The sequence below is a fragment of the Scyliorhinus torazame genome, chromosome 3 (assembly GCF_047496885.1).
Source record: "Scyliorhinus torazame isolate Kashiwa2021f chromosome 3, sScyTor2.1, whole genome shotgun sequence".
Taxonomy (NCBI): Eukaryota; Metazoa; Chordata; class Chondrichthyes; order Carcharhiniformes; family Scyliorhinidae; genus Scyliorhinus; species Scyliorhinus torazame.
In genome coordinates, this window is record NC_092709.1 from 272,962,523 (window position 1) to 272,982,229 (window position 19,707).

Genomic DNA, 19,707 nt, shown 5'->3' on the forward strand with positions numbered 1-19,707 from the left:
TAGTCGACCAGGAGTACATAGTCACGCCTCTTGGCGTGGAAAAGGTCTACACCTAATTTGGACCACGGAGAGGTCACGATTTCGTGCTGTTGCACCGTTTCCTTAGGTTGAGCTGGTTGAAACTTCTGACAGGCAGGGCAGTTGAGGACTGTGTCGACAATGTCCTGGCTGATGCCCAGCCAATAGACCGCCTCCTAACCACTGTGCTACCGTGCCGACCAAGGCTCATAAGGACAGACATACATGGATAGAAAGCTTAAAGACATTAGCGGCAGAGCTGTGTGCACTGTGTTTTATTCACAGGCCAAAGAAAAACGGAGACTGGATCACATGACACACTTCCCTTCCAGTGATGGAATGCTGCTATCCCTTAAATGCATTTTACAACAAAAAGGAGAATTCCTGCTATTGCCACCATAGAAGGAACCCTTGAAAAAGAAAAACAATACTTATCTGGCCCTGAATCTTTCCAGGAACTAGCTTTTTTTGGTGAGCTGGAAACCATGCAGAGTGTAAACAGGCCTCAGCTTGAAATGGTATGCACGTCTCCGAGAGAACACTGGGATGTAACTTTGCCATTTCAATTTGACCCTTTCTCTTTTGGGCCGGCAGCCTTTTTGTGCCTGAAGTCTGGGAAGTAGGGGAGTTGGAATGTGCCAGGAATGCAACTCACTGAAATATGAGCAGGTATTAATATTGATAGAACTCTATCACAACACAAGTTTATATCTTCAGGATTAAAGCCATTGAAGAAAAAAATCTTTGTCCGGTGGTGGAAAGAAACTTCTGCTGTAAAATGTTTAAGACGATAGAAAATAAACACAATTAAAATTCTCAGAGTATTCATCCATAAAAATAAAATGCTTTTGGGAAACCAATGTAGCAAAAATGAGTGTGTTGATTGCAGAAGATTGTGGTCAACAAGTGCGCCGTATATGCATTTTTACAAGTGTAAGATCCATTTAGAGTTGATTTTGACAAGCATTTTCTCACAGTACGATGGGTTTATATGGTTTTTCCGTTTTACAATTGGCAGGAAACATTGTTCTTTTAATGAGTTCTCTTTATATTGCGAATTAACTCGAAACAAAAGTTCACAATTAAATATTTTATTGGAAAACTGATGGCCACCCATAACCAAACTGACACAGTGTATATTTCATTATTTGAGAGGGCTTATTTCTTTGTGAAATGGAAGACCTTTGTAAAGATTTAAAAAACATTTTTGGTTTATAAAATGCTTATATGCTATGTATCACAATTAAACCATTTTTGTTTCCTAATCTTATTTTATTACACAACTGCATGCACCTTGATAGAGGTTGCATTTTTTAACCCTGTAACAAAAATCTTAATGAAATATTCCATCCTCTATTACATTTTAAGAAGTCTCTGATGGTGTTTTATGTTGTTTAACAAATTGAAAATTCCAAATTTTTTAACAATATTTCACAAGCCTTAAAATAAATGTAAGATAGCAGTAGATTCAAAAAAAACTGCACAGGCCATCAAAGTGTATTTATTAATGTGGGAACTTGATTGCTGGCTGTTTGACTGTGAAGACCTTGCAGTCAAATCGTATCAAGTCTACATCCAACATTCAGACATGGACACTTTATTGTCCAGAATCATTCAGCTCAGACAAAATCCTTGGTTGACTTCCCACCTCCGCCTTTCCAGCCCAAGAATGCGCAGACCATTTGCCCAGTTGATCTGAAGGTGAGATCTGAGATGAAGACAATTTGATCACAAGACTTGTCTCAAGATCTCTGGCTTGAATTGTCAACCTACTTTGTTTCATTTCCTTCATTTATTTCATTGGTAACAAATGCAGGGACCAAGTGACCAATATAATTTGCAGTGGAGACACACAAGGTAAAATACAATCTTTATTATAATCTTTATCATCACAAGTAGACTTACAATAACACTGCAATGAAGTTACTGTGAAAAGCCTCTAGTCGCCACATTCTGGCACCTGTTCGGGTACACAGAGGGAGAATTCAGAATGTCCAAGTTACCTAATAGCACATCTTTCGGGACTTGTGGGAGGAAACTGGTGCGCCGGAGGAAACCCACGCAGACACGGGAAGAATGTGCAGACACCTTGCCAACAGTAACCCGAGCCGGGAATCGAACTTGGGACCCTGGAGCCATAGTGCTAACCACTGTGCTACCGTGCTGCCCACATAATTGATGAAAGAGAATAATAATTGTTTACACAAGAATACACTGTGGGAAACAAAACAAGAAAAGAGGGCCTGATTTAATGGCCTCGTCCTGCCTGACTTGTGAGGCGGCGAGGTTGTTGAATCTTGCGCGAAGCTCTCGCACAATTCGGGATGCTCGAAACACCTCATGAGGTTTAATGAAATCTGGTCTAGATTAACATATTTAAGTGAGCCATTAGGCACATGCACACAGACTTTCACACATTGGGCCGAGTCCCCGATAGCATGGTACACATGTGCTCATGGGGTCCTCGCGTGGCGGCTGCAGCCACAGTCGGGGAGGAGCTGTTCCGCTGGCAGGGGGGACTTCTGCAGGGGTTGGGGAGACTGGTGTGGGGTGGTCTGGGGGTGGCGAGGCTGGTTACAGGGGGTCAGTTTTAGGCAGGCCGGGTCCGCGTGTGGCTGGTGCCATGTTGCATGGCGCGGCTGCCAAGTACGCCTGCGCGGCCACATACCCAGCCATTTTCCAGCTGTATGCGTAGGTAACCATGGGGACTTTACACTGCGCAGCTGCTAGCCCCCCACCGGACGGAGAATCGGTGTGGGAATGGCACCGACTTTCTGGTCGTAAGACCAGGTGGATCTTGCGGATATAGCCGCAGGATCGGAGAATCCAGCCCAGGGTCTCTCAGTCCCACCCACACATACACATACAAACACACACACAGCCTTTCACTCCCACATATTCATCAAGTCAGCATATCTTTCCCAGATACGACAAAACCTCATTGCTCCAGGAACTGACCTAACCTTGCCCTCCCTAGGCCTGACTCAATCCCGTACTCCCATGGGTCGACTCGACCTGACCCTTCAAGGGCATGACTCCACATTGCCCTACCCGGACTTCACTCAGGCTGGACGTACCTCGCCCTCCACAGGCCTGACTCGGCCTCACCCTTCACGGGCTCCACTCACCTTTGTCTTCCCTGGTCCACAATCGACCTCCCCCTCCCCAGGCTGAACTCAACCTCGCGCTCCCAGAGGTTGACTCAACGTCCCCACCCTGAGCTTTGCTCGACCTCACCCTCTCTGGATCTGACTCAAAATCACCCTCACTGGCCTCTGAGCTTGGTGCAACTGGCTTCCCAACTCCAGCCCCACTGTTGCTTTGCTTCCCTTCACCCGGCAGTCCTCAGCATACTCACCAATGCTGGTGTTCATTGCTCTTCCAATCGGAGACTGTTTCTCGTCCTCATTTGCAGCAAATAGGCTGACTAGTCTGCCTTTCAAAGGCAAAACAGTGGAGAAATAGCCTGTGATTGGAGGAGCAGCTTCATGAAGAATCTTCCATTGAAACTCAACTCTTTGACTGGGACTTTGAAAATTGGTGCCAGGGGCTGCATTGAGGGGCTGTGCTGGCTGCATCTGGCGAACAGGCCAGATTTTGGACAAACCTGACCTAGACCTTGGTGTGCAGGGGACAGTTTCAAAATTTGTAGATTACAGAAACTTGGAAGCATTGTAAACTGTGAGGAGTACAGAACTTCAAAAGAACATAGCCAAGTTTGCGGAGTGAGCAGGCAGGTGGCAGATGAAGTTCAATGTGGAGAAGTGTGAGGTGATTCATTCTGGTAGGAAGAACATGGACAAACAATATGAAATTAGGAGACCAATTTTTAAGGGGGTGCAGGAGCAGCGGGACCTAGGTGTCTATGTGTGTAAATCATTGGAGGTAGCAGGACAGGTGGAGAGAGCAGTTGATAGTGGCATAGAGTACAAGAGCAAAGAGGTTATACTGAATTTATACAGGATCTCAGCTGGAGTATTGTGAACAGTTTTGAGCTCCACACTGTGTAAAGGATGTGAATACATTAGAAAGAGTGCAGAAAAGGTCTACAAGAATGGTTCCAGAAATGAAAAGCTTCAGTTATGAGGATGGATTGGAGAAGTTGGGCTGATCAATGGCAAATGGAATTCCATTCGGATAAGTGATGATGAATAGCAGGGCCCTGCGAAGCACCAAGGATCAGAGGGACCTTGATGTGCATGTACACCAATTCCTTAAGGTAGCAGGACAAATGGATAATATGGTGAAGAAGGCAGATGGTATACTTGCCTTTATTAGTTAAGGCATAGAGTTTAAGAGCTGGGAGGTTATGCTGGAACTGTATAAAATGTTGGTTAAACCACAGCTAGAGTATTGTGTGCTGTTCTGGAACCCACATTGTAGGAGAGATGTGATGGTGCTGGTAGTATTTAAGTGTGCACTTGTGATACCAAGGCACACAAAGCTGGAAAGAGCTAGAAAATTGAATTAGAATTAGTTGTTTTTGACTGGCACAGAAGAAATAGGCTGAAGAGCCTTTTCGGTGCTGTAGACCTCAATGATTCTATGACTGTGACTCTATTTTCTCCTCAGAGAGAAGAAGGTTCAAGAGGCTGTTTAGCACAGGGCTAAATCGCTAGCTTTGAAAGCAGACCAAGGCAGGCCAGCAGCACGGTTCAATTCCTGTAACAGCCTCCCCGAACAGGCGCCGGAATGTGGCGACTAGGGGCTTTTCACAGTAACTTCATTTGAATAAGCGATTTTCATTTCATTTCATTTCATTTTTCAAGGTGAAGTGGTCAGAGTAGAAAGGGAGAAACTGTTTCCTGCTTGTAAATGGATCAAAAATGAGAGGATACAGATTTAGAGTGACTTGCAAAAGCAGCAAATGTGATGTGAGAAACAGAACAATAACTGGTTCAGGTCTGGAATGCGTTGCCTGGAAGTGTGGTAAAGGCAAATTCAATCAAGGCTTTCAAGAGGGCATTGGATGATTACCTAGATGTGCAAGGGTTCAGTAAAAAGGCTAGAGAATGGCACTAAGACATGATGCACATTTGAAGAGCTGATGCAGACACGATGGGCTGAAAGGTTATAGTGTCTGCACTGTAACATTTCTGTCCAAACAATTCAAATAAAAACCGCCAAATTTTGTCAGACTTTTTTGGGGGGACTTTTTGCTGTCCGATTTATTGGATCCCACTTTTTTTTTACACTCACTTCATGATATTAATTCTGCCGAGAGCATTGACCAATAGAGGGTTTTTTACATTCATTAGAGTCACAAATTCTCGACGGTCCTGATCTTCCGGTCAATGGCAGTGCCCATTGGGGTTGGTGGATGGTGGGGTGGTTTGCAGCGTGGGTGCTAATTATCCATGTTTCATTGAAAAAAAATGTTTTGCCCTTCTCTATAAAGCTCCCACTGTTAATCTCTCTCAACCCAGGTCCCGTGCTTGTCATAAACAGTGCGAGAATCCAGGGGTACATTTCTGGGTACGCCCAGGGTGTTAAGACCAAGACATTCACAGATGCGCCTGGGCAATGTAACACTGTCTTCTGGAGTTTAAAACTCTGGGTAAATGCAGTGGCAAATGCGAAGGTCAGGACTTCTCCTGAGTTCTGATGCACAACGGGCATCCTGTCTCGACAATGCATTTACCGCTGTTGCCATCAGAAGACCTGGATCTTTATTTTAACCTGAATGTATAAAATTAGAACAGAAACTTTGCTGCAGCTTTGGCATTTAAAGAGGCATCAGGGTGGAGAGAGTGCATGTGTGGGATGGAAGGAGTCCCTTGAAATGTGGTGTACTTGCCAAGTATATGGCTCATTGAAACTGTATTTTAAAACTCTGTCACACACTGCTACTACTACAGTTTATTTAGCAGGAAACAGAAAGACATAGTTGCCACCTCAAAATACTGAATTATACGACCTCCAAAATGATGAAGAACCTCTTGCGTGAGAGAGCAGCACAGGTATCATAATTCAATGTTTCCATGTGGATGGCCTTAATACTAATCTTCCTCAGAAGTGTCATCTTCTATTTCCTGTTAAACGGCATGTAGTCTCACCTGAGGCTGCAGCGCATCCATTTACCACAAAAATTCTCCAGAGAGAATGGTGGAGGTTTTGAAATGCATTATTTATGAGACATAATGAGCTATGTAAATACTTTATATTCCAGCAGTACTGACAATTGTTTGGTGGAAGATTTCACCGAGTTGCACTGGTGTCAGTCCACGATGAGGCCCAAGTATTTCCTCTTAAACACAATGGGGATGAAATCAAGCAAGGGAATATCAGTGTTCGCATGAAATTCCTTCTTGCACAATTTTAATGGAGGCATTAACCTGTTTATTTTTAAAAGGCTAACACCTCCATTAAAATCACATATAAAGGGATTTCAGGCGAATGTGTTAAGTGGCCATCGGCTGAAATTGCACAGCGTGATTTTATCTCCAGCGTCTTTCTCTCTTTAACTGTGCATAATGGCTATCAATAATCTTACTTCTGCACATTTACCTTCAATCCTGCGAATTTCCCTATCTGCCGTGTGCATGAGTGAACCAACTATTTGACAAGCGTCAAAATCCCCTAACAGAAAAACATGCTCAGCAAATGAAAAGAAGAAACTAGACGTACATTTTTTTTGCTCAAAGCTCTCTCCAAAACATTACACCAATATTTTTAAGGCATACAGGTAAAACTTGATTTTGCCTCTACAAACACTTTTTTAACTTCAGTTGAGCCCCACAAATGTTGAGTCTCAAGTGGGGTAAGTTTTACATAGATACATAGAAGATAGGAGCAGGTGGAGGCCTTTTGGCCCTTCGAGCCTGCTCCGCCATTCATCATGATCATGGCTGATCATCCAACTCAATAGATTAATCCTGCTTTCTCCCCATAGCCTTTGATCCCATTCTCCCCAAGTGCTATATCCAGTCGCCTATTTTATTGCGCGGCCGGCTCCTGAACCCCGCCATGTTGCGTCGGGGCTGGCCGCTGAGGAAGTCCCCCGCACATTTGTGGGTTGGGGCGGCCCAATTGCGCATGCGCGGGTTGGCGCGGCGCCCAATTGGCGCCGGGAACGGCGTGAACCGCTCCAGCGCCGTGCTGGCCAGAATCGCCAGCACGAATGTGTGGGACAGAATCGGTAGTGCCTGCGTCCGTTTCGCGCCATCGTGAAACGCGATGGCGTTCATGACGGCGCAAACACTCTGTCTCCATTTCGGGGAATCGCGCCCACGGTGTCAGACCCGCTAATGATATGCCTACTGTACTTGCACCCCGCGTGACGAGCGCCGCATTTACGTCATTTTTGGGGTGCCGGGGCATCCCGATTTGGCGTCAAACTGGCGCTTACCATGATTTTGGCGTCGGAATCTATTCTCCACTCAATCGCATTTTGCGATTAAGCGTTGGCAAGAGGAGAATCCCGGCCACGGTGTTTTGGACTGTAAGGGTTAATGCAGAACAGGAGAAAACCGGCTACCAACATTATGACAGATCGTCTCTGATATTGTAGAACTGCGGGCATTGGCCCTTGAGCCACCCGTCCGTCATGTGGCGCATGACACGCTGTAGTAGGGGGTCAGCCGCAGTCTCGCGGCGAATGTGGATAAGGCGTTCATCCTTGGCAGGTAGATTGGAGGCCGTGAAGGCCACATGGGCGTCAACCTGGCAGACGAACCCCTCTGGGTCACATGGGGTGTTGACTGCCCTGGACAGAGCGTCAGCTATGATCAGGTCCTTGCCCGGGGTGTATAGGAGCTGGAAATCGTACCGCCGGAGTTTAAGCAGAATGCGCTGGAGGCGAGGGGTCATATCATTTAGGACTTTTTATATAATATTGACCAGCGGGCGATGGTCGGTCTCGACAGTGAATTGGAGGAGGCCGTACACGTAATCATGAAATTTGTCGACTCCAGTCAACAGGCCCAACCACTCCTTCTTGATCAGCGCGTAGCGCTGTTCCGTGGGGTCATGGCACGTGATGCATATGCAATGGGGGTCCATGATGAGGCCTCATCGCGTTGCAGGAGCACCGCCCCAATGCCGGATTGGCTGGCATCCGTTGAAATTTTTGTTTCCTTCGTGGGATCAAAAAATGCCAATACCGGGGCCGTGGTAAGCTTGGTCTTAAGCTCCTCCCATTTGCGCTCATGGGCGGGAAACCATTGGAAGTCTGTCGTCTTCCTGACCAGGTTCCGGAGAGCTGTGGCATGAGAGGCGAGGTTGGGGATGAACTTCCCCAGGAAGTTGACCATGCCCAAAAACCGGAGGATCGCCTTCTTATCTGCTGGCTTCTGCATGGCTGTGATGGCTGCCACCTTGTCCGCATCCGGCCGCATACCCAGCCGGGAGATGTGGTCCCCTAGGAACTTGAGTTCCGTCTGGCCGAAGGAACATTTGGCTCTGTTGAGGCGAAGGTCTTGGTCCCATATTCGTTTGAAAACACGCTGGAGGCGACTGATATGCTCCTGCGGGGTGGTGGACCAAATGATGATGTCGTCAACATAGACACGCACACCCTCAATGCCCTCCATCATTTGCTCCATGATCCGATGGAATACTTCTGATGCCGATATAATCCCAAACGCCATCCTGTTGTAACAGTATCTGCCAAACGGACCTTCTGCTGGACCTGTCTAGTTGAATTTTCCAGAATCCTTTTGAGGCGTCAAGTTTGGTGAAGATGTTGGCCCGAGCCATCTCGCACGTGACCTCCTCGCGCTTGGGGTAGGGTAATGCTCCCTCATTGTGTTGCGATTCAGATCCTTTGGGTCAATGCAGATCCGGAGCTCGCCGGAGGGCTTCTTTACGCACACCATGGAACTGACCCAGCCGGTTGGTTCCGTCACTCAGGAGAGCACTCCTTGGTCCTGGAGGTCCTGCAGCTGCTGCTTGAGGCGGTCCTTGAGGGGTGCTGGGACTCTGCGAATTGCATGAACCATATTTGAGCAGGATTTTGTAAGTGTATGGAAGCGTGCCCATGCCTTCGAAAATGTTGCGGTGCTGGTCGATTATGGCATTGCGTTGCGTCCTGAAGTCCGCATCCTGGAAGGCAGACATGTCCTCTGGAGTGAGAGAGTGTACTCGTTGAATGGGATTTAGGAGTTTGCATGCCTGTGCGCCTGGCAGAGAGTCCTTCGAGGAGTCCACGATCTTGAAGGGAAGGATAGCTTTTTGCGAGTTGTGCGTCACTTCGAGTTGGCATGAACCGGTAGCAGGAATGACGTTGCCATTGTAGTCCACTTGTTGGCAGGTCGACAGAAGAATGGTTGGTTTAACCCCAAGGGTCTGAAAGGCTGACCATGCTAGGAGATTAGCGGAAGCACCAGTGTACAGGCGGAATCATATCTGGGATCGGTTGACCGTCAGGGTGGCACACCACTCGTCGTCTGGATCAATGCTGTGCACCGACAGCGGCTGGTGGTTTTGAATCGGGGACAGCCTGTTCTGTGTTATAACAGCGACTCGAAAAGGCTCCCTCGGGTCCTCGGTGTCACTGGTCTGCGGGAAGTCGGAATCGGACTCAGTTTGGGGGTAGGTAACTGCTTGTTGCAGAGTTCTTCGGAGGTATATTTCATTTCCTGGTTCAAGTTGAGGCATTGTGCTGTCATTCCAGGTGAAGGAAGGTTGTTTTACAGCTTTAAAAAAATTGTTCTTTGATTTGGGACGTTTCCCCTTTAAATGGGCGTGGACCGGGGCCACTGACATCATGACACGCATGACGTAGCACGTAGGAGGCGTTTGCACATGCACAGATCGCGGTTCCTTTACTGATGGCCGTTTTCGTGATTGCGCATGTGCGGCATCACGCAACTGCGCAAGTGCACTCCCTTTAGAAAGATAGCCGCCGACCAAAATCGTTCTCTGCTCCGGGATTTCGACCTCAAGGTGAGTACTGGCGCTTCTCTTTCCTTTCCTTGCTGGTTGGAGTGTGTTTTCTTCACAATATTTGCCGAATTTGTCCAGGACTGCCTGGAAGTCGCTCCTGTTTTGCCCCTTGGAGAACTTGAATTGTTTTAAGATTTCTTCTGCTCTGGCACCGGCGATGGTGAGGAGAAGATCTGTTTTTTCAGGATCGGTCAGGTCTTCTAGTTTGGCTGCCAGCAGGAAGATTTCAAACTTTTGCCGGAATGCCCGCCAGTTTTCGCGGAGATCGCCGTGGCAGTGGAGCTGTTGCGGAACCCGAATCTTGAACATCTTGCCTGGGTATCATTGCTGGTTGTCACTGTACGCTGAGATGCTGGTGATGCGGAGCGGCGGTGGCGGGTTGATGTTCTCCATACTTCAGGATGCCGGAATGCTGATTAGTTGCAGGTGGGTCTCAGAAGTGCTAGCATGCAACCACACCTTGTACCATGATGTGTTGGGTGTTCTGGATCACAAACAGGTCACCAGCACTGGAAGTGGTGCAACTCTATATTATTATAAGCTTAACTATATTAACATACTTGAACTGTGGGTAAATGCAATACCAGCTTTAACTGTTGACCCTTGCCTAGTCCTAACCAGGTGATGCACTCAGCACATGGTGAATGTCTATGTTGCAGGCTGTGACCTCTGTGCTCTGAGCTGGCTGCTACTAGAGTGAGCGGGAACTCTCCTGTCACCTGTCTTTATAGTGCGTGTGCTCTCACTGGTGATTGGCTGCGGTGTTGTGTATGCTGATTGGTCCCACTGCATGTCCATCAGTGTGTGTGTGTGGGTGTCTGCACCATGATATACTGGTGTATATTATGACACCGAGGGTAGGAGAGGCCTAGACTTTCTTTATTTTAAATATAGAGTACCCAATTCATTTTTGCCAATTGAGGGGCAATGTAGCGTGACCAATCCACCTACCCTGCACATCTTTTGTGTTGTGGGGACGAAACCCACGCAAATACGGGGAGAATGTGCAAACTCCATACGGACAGTGACCCAGAGCCGGGATCGAACCTGGGACCTCGGCGCCGTGAGGCAGCAATGCTAACCACTGCACCATCATGCTGCCCCTGCCTGGACATTCTTTGTGTGCTTCAAAGGAACATCCTTAGTAAGTATTGTAAGAGATGCGATGCTCTTGTTGGTTTCCCAACAGTTTTACCTGACACTGTGCGATTACTCAGGAGATAATTCAAATTCCATTCGGGCCCCATGGTACATCTTGGAAACCCAACTTGCCGTTATTAATGAGGATCCTGCTGGCATTCCAGTGGGATCCTCGCCCACTGCCCAAATCAGTGTCATTAAACTGGAGAATCAACAGGAACGGAAATCCATTGTAATTGCTTATCACACCTTTTAAGCTGATCGGGGAAGAAATAAAATTCCCAAAAAATCTGCTCACACATGCAAGCACACTTATTACAATATCAGCTGTGAGATAGGGAGTACTGTATAATAAAGTTTTATTCCCAGACACAGTCAATCCGTTAAAAAATTCCTTTGAGTTCAATAATAACCCAAAGAAATTTGCAGCACTAATGACATTTCAGACATTTTTAAGTCTTTAGTAAAATAGCATTTTAATGTCACTAACAGACTAATGATGCAACGATATGGGGCAGAATTCTCCATTTGAGGGAGTGTGGACACCGGGACTGAATTGCAGGAGTTTCCCATTCCCGTTGGGGGCACCAGTTCAAGAGCAATTCAGGACATCCTAATGGGGCAACGCTCTGCCAATGTGAAACTAGTGCAACTCTCATTAGCACCGGAGTCGGATTCGCTGCTGCCAGAATTGTCACTGGAGAGCTTGACAAGCTGGAGCTGCTAATAAGCATTCCACTGCCCCACACTCTCATACCAGCCAAGAAGATGGCACCAAGGAGAGCAGCCCCGAGGTTTGCGGTTGCAGAGCTCAAATGGATGCTGGATGCGGTGGTGGTGAGGCGGAACACTCTCTTCCCCAAAGTAGGCCGGAGGCTATCGCCCACCGACATAACTGGACCGAGGTGGAGGTGGCAGAGGTGGTGAGCACTGTGGACCTCACCAGGTGCATGGGTGTACAGTGCCTCAAAAAAGATGACTGACCTCCTTAGGTCAGCTAGGGTGAGTCACCACCTCTGTGCCCCAGGCATCAGCCCCATCCCTCACTCCTCATAATCCACCCCCACCACCCCCTAGAGGCCAATCAAAACACATCTGCCAGCATCCCCCTTACATCCCACCCTGCAACAAACCCTAACACCTGTAATGCCCTCTTTGGCCTTGCACACACAGGCCACCAGCTACAGACTCCCCCATGTAACTCGCATCCAAGTGTCTCAAAATCCTTTATCTGTTCCCCAGGATAAGTGACGCATAACTACCGGGAATGTGAGCAGAGCGGAGGGGCACCGCCGGACGTATGGACCCTGACTGCCGATCAGCAAAGGGAGATGGAGTTAGCCGGGGAAGTGAGAGAGAGGGCTACCTCCCAAGTGGAGTTGGGCATGGGTCAAGTGAGCCTTAATGCATAGTGATGTCCCTATAGCAAGTGAGTTGCCCCTCTCCCCCACACCATTCCTTCCTGAGATCTCACCATGTGCCTTGCCTTTTGTCTTGCACCTCGCTCCCAGCCACAGCCCCAGCACACCCCGGAGGACCAGTCCGGGGACGACACTGACCTTTCGGCACTGCATTCACTTGCACCCTCCACCAACCCAGATACTATCACCTTGGTGTATGAGTGAAGAGACTCCTGAGATAGAACAAAGAACAAAGAAAAATTACAGCACAGGAACAGGCCCTTCGGCCCTCCAAGCCTGCGTCGATCCAGATCCTCTATCTAAAACTGTCGCCTATTTCTAAGGATCTATATCCCTCTGCTCCCTGCCCATTCATGTATCTGTCGAGATACATCTTAAATGACGCTATCGTGCCCGCCTCTACAATCTTTGCTGGCAATGTGTTCCACGCACACACCACCCTCTGCATAAAGAATTTTCCACGTATATCTCCCTGAAACTTTTCCCCTCTCACCTTGAACTCGTGACCTCTAATAATTGAGTCCCCCACTCTGGGAAAAAGCTTCTTGCTATCCACCCTGTCTATACCTCTCATGATTTTGTAGACCTCAATGAGGTCCCCCCCTCAACCTCCAACTTTCTCATGAAAATAATCCTAATCTACTCAACCTCTCTTCATAGCTAGTGCCCTCCATACCAGGCAACATCCTGGTGAACCTCCTCTGCACCTTCTCCAAAGCTTCCACATCCTTTTGGTAATGTGGCGACCAGAACTGTACGCAGTATTCCATATGTGGCCGAACCAAAGTCTTATACAACTGTAACATGACCTGCCAACTCTTGTACTCAATACCCCTTCCGATGAAGGAAAGCATGCCGCATGCCTTCTTGACCACTCTATCGACCTGCACAGCCACCTTCAGGGTACAATGGACCTGAATACCCAGATCTCTCTGTGCATCAATTTTCCCCAGGGCTTTTCATTTACCGTATAGTTCGCTCTTGAATTGGATCTTCCAAAATGCATCACCTCGCATTTGCCCGGATTGAACTCCATCTGCCATTTCTCCACCCAACTCTCCAATCTATCTATATTCTGCTGTATTCTCTGACAGTCCCCTTCACTATCTGCTACTCCACCAATATTAGAATCATCTGCAAACTTGCTAATCAGCCCACCTATACCTTCCTCCAGATCATTTATGTATATCACAAACAGTGGTCCAGGCACAGATCCCTGTGGAACACCACTGGTCACAGTTCTCCATTTTGAGAAACTCCCTTCCACTATACTCTCTGTCTCCTGTTGTCCAGCCCAGTTCTTTATCCATCTAACTAGTGCACCCTGGACCCCATGAGACTTCACTTTCTCCATCAGCCTACCATGGGGAACCTTATCAAACGCATTACTGAAGTCCATGTATATGACATCTACACCTTCCCTCATCAATCAACTTTGTCACTTCCTCAAAGAATTCTATTAAGTTAGTAAAACATGACTTTCCCTGCACAAAACCATGTCGCCTATCACTGATAAGCCCATTTTCTTCCAAATGGGAATAGATCCTATCCCTCAGTATCTTCCCCAACAGCTTCCCTACCACTGACGTGCGGCTCACCGGTCTATAATTACCTGGATTATCCCTGCTACCCTTCTTAAACAAGGGGCCAACATTAGCAATTTTCCAATACTCCGGTACCTCACCCGTGTTCAAGGATGCTGCAAAGATATCTGTTAAGGCCCCAGCTATTTCCTCTCTGACTTCCCTCAGTAGCCTGGGATAGATCCCATCCAGACCTAGGGACTTGTCCACCTTAATGCCTTTTAGAATACCCAACACATCCTCCCTCCTTGTCGACTTGTCCAAGAGTAATCAAACATCTCTCCCGAACCTCAACATCCGTCATGTCCCTCTCCTCGGTGAATACCGATGCAAAGTACTTGTTAAGAATCTCACCCATTTTCTCTGACTCCACGCATAACTTTCCTCCTTTGTCCTTGAGTGGGCCAACCCTTTCTCTAGTTACCCTCTTGCTCCTTATATATGAATAAAAGGCTTTGGGATTTTCCTTAACCCTGTTTGCTAAAGATATTTCATGACCCCTTTTAGCCTTCTTGATTCCTCATTTCAGATTGGTCCTACATTCCCGATATTCTTCCAAAGCTTTGCCTGTCTTCAGTCATCTAGACCTTATGTATGCTTCCTTTTTCCTCTTAGCTAGTCTCACAATTTCACCTGTCATTCATGGTTCCCATATCTTGCCATTTCTATCCCTCATTTTCACAGGGACATGTCTGTCCTGCACTCTAATCAACCTCGCTTTAAAAGCCTCCCACATATCAAATGTGGATTTACCTTCAAACAGCTGCTCCCAATCCACATTCCCCAGCTCCTGCCGAATTTTGGTATAGTTGGCCTTCCCCCAATTTAGCACTCTTCCTTTCGGACCACTCTTGTCTTTGTCCATGAGTATTCTAAAACTTACGGAATTGTAATCACTATTCCCAAAGTAATCTCCTACTGAAACTTCAACCACCTGGCCGGGCTCATTTCCCAACACCAGGTCCAGTATGGCCCCTTCCCGAGTTGGACTATTTACATACTGCTCTAGAAAACCTTCCTGGATGCTCCTTACAAATTCTGCTACATCTAGACCTCTAACACTAAGTGTATCCCAGTCAATGTTGGGAAAATTTAAATCTCCTATCACCACCACCCTGTTGCTCCTACATCTTTTCATAATATGTTTACATTTTTGTATCTCTATCTTACGCTCGCTGTTGGGAGGTCTGTAGTACAGCCCCAACATTGTTACCGCACCCTTCCTATTTCTGAGCTCTGCCCATATCGCCTCACTGCTCGAGTCCTCCATAGTGCCCTCCTTCAGCACAGCTGTGATATCCTCTCTGACCAGTAATACAACTCCTCCACCCCTTTTACCTCCCTCTCTATCCTGCCTGAAGCATTGATATCCTGGGATATTTATTTGCCAATCATGCCCTTCCCTCAACCAAGTCTCAGTAATAGCAATAACATCATACTACCAGGGACTAATCCAAACTCTAAGTTCATCTGCCTTACCTACTACACTTCTTGCATTAAAACAAATGCACCTCAGACCACCAGTCCCTTTGCGTTCATCATCTGCTCCCTGCCTACTCTTCCCCTTAGTCACGCTGACTTCATGATCTCGTTCCTTACAGGCTTTAGTTACTACCTCCTTACTGTCCACTAACCTCCTCATTTGGTTCCCATCCCCCTGCCACATTAGTTTAAACCCTCCCCAAATGCGTTAGCAAAATCACCACCAAGGACATTGTCCGGCCCAGGTGTAGATCGTTCAATTTGTACGAGTCCCACCTCCCCCAGGACCAGTCTCAATGTCCCAAAAATATGAACCCCTCCCTCCTGCAGCATCTCTCAAGCCATGCATTCATCCTGCCTATTCTTTCATTTCTACTCTGACTACCACGTGGCACTGGTAACAATCCTGAGATTACTACCTCTGAGGTCCGACTTTTTAACTTGGTTCCAAACTCCCTAAATTCTGCTTGTAGGACCTCATCCCGTTTTATACCTATATCATTGGTGCCTATATGCACCACAACAACTGGCTGTTCACCCTCCCCCTTCAGAATGTTCTGCAGCCTATCTGAGACATCCCTGACCCGTGCACCTGGGAGGCAACATACCATTCGGGTGTTGATAAGATTTTCGACCACAGAACTGCCTATCTACTCCCCTGACAATTGAATCCCCTATGACTATAGCCCTTCCACTCTTTTTCCCGCCCTTCTGTACAGCAGAGCCAGCCACGGTGCCATGAACCTGGCTACTGCTGCCTTCCCCTGGTGAGCCATCTCCCCCAACAGTATCCAAAACGGTTTACCTGTTTTGGAGGGAGATGACCGCAGGGGACACCTGCACTGCCTTCCTGCTTTTTCTCTGCCTTTTGGTCACCATTCCCTTTCTCCCTCAGCAATCCTAACCTGCGGTGTGACCAATTTGCTAAACGTGCCATCCACGACCTCCTCAGCATCGCGGATGTTCCAAAGTGAGCTCCAGAGCCGTCATGCGGTCTAACAAGAGCTGCAGCTGGACACACTTCCCGCACGTGAAGGAGTCAGGGACATCAGCCACGTCCCTCAGCTCCCACATTGAGCAAGAGGAACATAACACGGGCCTGAGATCTCCTGCCATTTTTAATCTTAAACTTAACTTAGTCTAACTATAATATCAAATAATAGATAAATGAAAAGGAAAAAAAGAAAAATTGTCACCAATCACACGATGAAAGAAATAGAAAAACCTTATCTTATCAACACACCACAGTCCTTTTTTTTGGTGAGAGGAGGAGGGTGGGTGGGAGACACGTGTCGTGTCTCGGGTTCAGCCGCTGCCCAAATATATCAGTTCACTCACCTTCCCCGAGCGCAATTCGACTGCTCTCACTCAGCTCCTCCCTCTTACCGCTCCTGTAAGGTAAGTTTTTAAAAAGGTAACTTACCATCCCGACAGCCCCCTGGTTACTGCTCTCGCTGCTACCTCTGAAAAACTGAAGGCCGCTTCTCCTGTAAGGTACGTTTTTAAAACAGGATACTTAGATACTTTCTGGTGCGCATTTCACTCATGCTGGATATTGCTGCGGTGCTCCAGATCCTGGCCCAATCACATGGATCATGGCTGAGGGTGTTGAGAACATTGGCCGGGCACAGGCTGACCTTGACCAGTCACAGAGGGACATGTAGCATGCTCTGAGGGACAGGTCCCAAATTTTGTGCTGCATTACGGAGGGGACCAAGATCCTGGTTGAAACAAGTGCGGGCCTCCAGGACTGGCAGTGTCCGGTGATACTGGAGCCTCCGGAGCTCACTCCGGGCTCACTTCCTTCCCATGGAGTAGCCCTGGGGCCATTGGGCACCCCAAAGGAGGTGGAAATGATGGGGCCCACACCAGTGCCTCCTGCAGGGGAGGTGCTGGAATACCCCAGGAGCTTTTGAATTCCCACCCCCTCCCCACCTGACACTGGTGCATCTGATGGGCAGCGGGCAGAACCAGGTGGCTCCTTGTCACCTGTGACACCCAGATGTTGGCCGGGCCCATCCAAGTCCAGGCCCTCCCAAGAACGACACCAAAAGCACCTGAGGTCACAGGGTGAGAAACACAGCAGGCCGCCTCCATGTTTGATACGCTGCCTGGGGAAACACGTCGAAGGAGCGGTACAGCACATAAATGTAAGAAATTATACAGCAATTAAGTTTGAACTGGTGCAGCACATAGATTAGAGTTCAGGGTCAGGGCACAAAAATGTACATAGACAAAGTAAAACACATTTGCAAGGTGGCGCAGTGGCGCAGTGGTTAGCACTGCTGCCTCACGTTGCCAAGGACCTCGGATCGATCCAGGTCTCGGGTCATTGTCCGTGTGGAGTTTTCACATTCTCCCCATGTCTGCATGGGTCTCACCCCCACAACCTAAAGATGTGCAGGCCACGCTAAATTACCCCTTAATTGGCAGGTGTCAGACTTTGCCAAACGATGAGGAGCACCAGAGCTCTACTCACAGCGAGTCATCATCATCCTCCGTACCAAGAGTAGCTCGGTGGCACAGTGGTTAGCACTGCTGCCTAACAGCGCCCGGGACTCGGGTTGAATTCTAGCATTGGGTGACTCTCTGTGTCGAGTTTGCACTTTCTGCCCGTATGTGCGTGGGCTTCCCCCCACAGTCCAAAGATGTGCAGGTTAGGTGGATTGGCCATGAGATATTGCCTCTCAGTGTCCAGGGGTTTGCAGACTGGGTGATGTTATAGGGATAGGGTGGGAGGATGGGCCTAGGTAGGTTGCTCTTTCAGAGGGTCGGTGCAGAATTGATGGATTGAATGGCCTCCTTCTATAATGTAGGGATTTATGGATTTTTAAAATGGATTCTAAGATGTGCTGAGACTGCCAACGTATGGCCCACACCCTGCAGTCATGCTGGTAGAGCCTTTGGAAGTGGGAGCGGGGGCAGGGGGCTGGAGTAAAGAAAGGAGGGTCAGGGGAAGAGGTGAGTGGCTATGAGGGAATATGGAGGAGTGGGACAGGGTGACTGAGCTGCCGATGGACAGGCCCTGTAACAAAAAGGATTTCCTTGACTCCACAACAGGCTGGTATTGGGTGTCACAGACAACTGTGGGTGTCTCTCTCCTGCAGGTGTTAAAACCATGACCCGGAAGTTTCGCACTGGGACAGCTTCGCAAGAGAGAGGGGGCAAGTCTCACTGTTTATACCTAACCAGTGAGGTTGTCCTTCTGCCACGCCAGTTACCTTGACTGTCACCTACGCCTGTGTGAGTCTCTCTCCTGTGATGGTGAAATGTCACCCGGAAGTGCCCCACTAGTGCAACTTCACAAGAGAGAGAGAAAAAGGGACCACTGTTTAATCCTGACCAGTAGCCTCTCTTGAGTGAGCGTGTTCGAAGCGCTCAGATTCCCTTTTCCGGTCCTTGACTACGGGATTATGTCCTGGCAATTATTGTGACTTGACCAGAGTGGACAGTGAAAGGAAGGTGAGACCACAAGAATGGTAGTTTAAAAATAATTGATTTATTGAAGAGAAATTAAGCCTTCTGCAACTCAGATTAACCCACACACACAAACACTGATTATGAACTACTATGTGTAAAACAAGAGACTAAACAGCATATCGAAAATTCTTACAGCTTACACAGATTTACTTTAGCGACGCAAACACAGATACATTCACTCACCCACTCCAAACCTCAACAAACTGTACTAATGGGAGTTTTCTGTGAGCTGGAGGAATATACTCACCAATCTTCTTCCAAGGTGGCCGGTCCTTGCGGCTGTTGTTTCCCCGGTTCTTGTGGTGTGTTTTCAGCAAGGCGAAGTGTGTGTCAGGCAAGAGAGTAGAGTTCTTTGCAAGAGTTCTTCAACAGTTCCTCAGACTTGACATTTTAAGGGCAAAACCCTGAATGGTTCAAATACTGACCCTCCCACAGATGAGTTCCAGGACAAAGGAAGCCTTTCTGATTGTTGACAGAACGGATGTGATCAAGTTCCCCAATCAAAAGGTGCTTTCATGTAATTTGATTTTAATCAGTGCCCTTACAAAAAGCTTGCAATGTCTCTGGGTTCTGCTGGTCTCTTGACAATGGTTGCTGGAGATAACTTTAATTGTTATCCCATTAAGGTATTGTGAGTCTTTCAGGCCGGGGCCGCAAGTGATTTGCATTTCAACTGCCCCTGGTCTCTGTTTGTCTTA

The 19,707-nt window shown here is 47.8% G+C and overlaps 1 long non-coding RNA gene across 1 annotated transcript; it reads right to left on the reverse strand.

Moving 5' to 3' along the window:
• Positions 1–1,093: 1,093 nt before the first annotated feature.
• On the reverse strand, positions 1,094–19,362 carry LOC140409603 (uncharacterized). The gene is made up of 3 exons (XR_011940422.1): positions 19,257–19,362; positions 16,953–17,016; positions 1,094–1,726 (listed from the first exon to the last, which is right to left on the reverse strand). It is a non-coding gene; the product is annotated as an uncharacterized lncRNA (long non-coding RNA).
• Between the last annotated feature and the right edge of the window lie 345 nt (positions 19,363–19,707).